Below are 2,500 nucleotides of genomic sequence, written 5' to 3'. Positions count from 1 at the left end.
GCTCCTCCGGGGGCGCGCGGGTGCGCGGATTCTCTTCGGCCGCCATTCAACGATCAACTCAGAACTGGCACGGACTGGGGGAATCCGACTGTCTAATTAAAACAAAGCATTGCGATGGCCCTAGCGGGTGTTGACGCAATGTGATTTCTGCCCAGTGCTCTGAATGTCAACGTGAAGAAATTCAAGCAAGCGCGGGTAAACGGCGGGAGTAACTATGACTCTCTTAAGGCGCACCAGGGGCTTGGGGGGGTTACCAGCCCCCCCTCGCACTATCCCTTTTTTAGTTGGGGGCAGTAAGCAGAGAATAAGTGGTGGCCCTTCCGCTGAAGGTGCCACCCCAACTCCCCCAGCACCTAGCCGGCCAACCGGCCGTGCCGAAAATCTTGTAACTTTTGCAGCTATGTATACCTGTAGTGAGTGCCACCGCAGCTTTACAACCAAGAACGGTCTCGGGGTCCATCGCCGCCGCCAACATCTTGCGGCCGCCAACGCGGAGATCGTCACGGAGAGGCATCGCGCGAGGTGGACGGAGGAAGAAGTCCTGTCGCTCGCCAAGGCAGAGGCCGAACTGTTCCTCGAGAGGGACGCCCGGTTCTTCTTTGTAAATCAAGAGCTCATCAGGATGTTCCCCGACCGAACGCTTGAGGCAATCAAGTGCCGACGGCGGCAAGCTGCCCACAAGCAGCTTGTCCGCCAATTCATGGAGGCGCTTGAGATCGGTCGGGGGGAAGAGCCGGCGTCCCGCCGGGGAGCGGCGAGCCCGCTGCCTGACGCGGGCGAGGCCGCTGCGCCGCCCGTCGACGCAGCCGAGGACTTCGCGGCCGGCACCACCGGGCCGCCGCCGGAGGGGCCGACTGACGCCGCCATCTGGGAGCATCTGGCGGGGCTACCCGCTTCCGCCCAGCGTTTCTCTGCCCTGGATCGTGTCATCGGTCTGGGGCGGGGCACGCCGCCCGATGTCATCCTGGGCATGCTCCCGGATGCCCTTGCGTCGGTCGGGTCCAGAGGGGAGAGATCGATCACCAGGACACAGCGGCCGCGCCAACCATCGAAGCGGCCGCCTGCCGCGCCGCCGACGCAGAAGCGCAAGCGGCGCCGCTGGGAGTACGCGAGAACGCAGGATGCCTTCCGACGGTCGCGTGCGCGTTGCGTGCGCGGCCTCTTGGATGGCACCCTGCTCCAGCCGCCACCTGCCATCCCTGGTCTGCTGGACTTCTGGGCGGACCTCTTCACCAAGAAGCCCATCTCCACCGCGGGCTTCATTCGTGACCGCCTCCTCCCGCACTCAGAGCCTGTCGCTCTCGAGTGCATATGGGGGCCGGTCACACATGAGGAGGTCGCCGCCGCGTTGCCGCCCAGGGGATCAGCAGCCGGGCCGGACGGCCTTACCCCAGCGGAGTTGCGGCGTCTGCCGCACGAAGTCCTGGTGAAAGTGATGAATCTCTTCCTTCTGGCCCGCGCCCTTCCGGAACGCCTGCTTCGCGCGCGGACGTCCCTTCTCCCGAAAACGGCTGCACCAACATCCCCCGCTGACTTTCGCCCCATTACGGTCTGCTCGGTGTTGGCGCGGACCTTTCACAAGGTTCTCGCGTCACGCCTGATGCGCGCTTGTGCTGTGGACGAACGTCAGCGGGCATTCATCCCTCGGGATGGGATGTTGGAAAATACCTTCATCTTGGACACTGCTCTCACCGACGCAGTTCGCTCCTGCCGCTCTGTCTTTGTGGCATCGATCGACGTATCTAAGGCATTCGATTCGGTAGATCATGCTGCCCTTCGCCCCGTGCTGAAGGCGCATGGCCTGCCGGATTGCTTTGTCGAGTATGTCGAGCGGTGCTACGAGGGCAGCACGACAGTGATAGCGGACGGCGCCGGCGTGGGCGTGTCTGTGCAGCCAGCACGGGGCGTTCGCCAGGGCGATCCCCTCTCCCCCCTCCTGTTCAACTTTGCGGTGGACTACGTTTTAGGCCAACTGCCCTCCCACATCGGAGCTCGGATCCTCGGTCGCAGAGTCAACGCTGCGGCCTTTGCAGATGACGTCTTGCTGTTTGCAGCGACCCCGAGGGGCTTGCAGTCCCTCATCGACGCAGCTACCGCAGCCCTCGCCCACCTGGGGCTGCAGATCAACGCCCGGAAGTGTTTCACCCTCGCCTTAGTCGCGTCAGGGCGCGAGAAGAAGGTGAAGGTGGACAGCAATGTCACCTTCACAGCAGGCAATACCACCATGCCTGCCCTGCGTGTGGGTGAAACCTTCCGGTACCTGGGGCTGCAATTTTCCACGGCGGGTCGCTGTGTCTTCAATCCACGTAGCCACCTGGTGGAGCAGCTTGACGTCATCTCCCGAGCTCCGCTGAAGCCGCAACAGCGCCTCCACGCTCTCACCAACGTACTTCTCCCTGGCCTGTACCACGGGCTGGCCCTCAGCCGCACCCGGGTGGGTGCATTGAAGTCGGCCGACGTTACCATCCGGGCCGCCGTCAGGAGATGGTTCCGCCTTCCG

The 2,500-nt window shown here is 63.6% G+C and overlaps 1 pseudogene; it reads left to right on the top strand.

Annotated features, from left to right (window-relative positions):
- Positions 1-2,500, top strand: part of LOC126444132 (large subunit ribosomal RNA) — a 7,749-nt pseudogene that overhangs the window by 2,656 nt on the left and 2,593 nt on the right.

The sequence above is a fragment of the Schistocerca serialis genome, unplaced genomic scaffold, assembly GCF_023864345.2.
Source record: "Schistocerca serialis cubense isolate TAMUIC-IGC-003099 unplaced genomic scaffold, iqSchSeri2.2 HiC_scaffold_230, whole genome shotgun sequence".
NCBI classification, from domain to species: Eukaryota; Metazoa; Arthropoda; class Insecta; order Orthoptera; family Acrididae; genus Schistocerca; species Schistocerca serialis.
The sequence above is the reverse complement of the archived record's forward strand: the minus strand, read 5'-3'. Positions and strand labels throughout refer to the sequence as shown.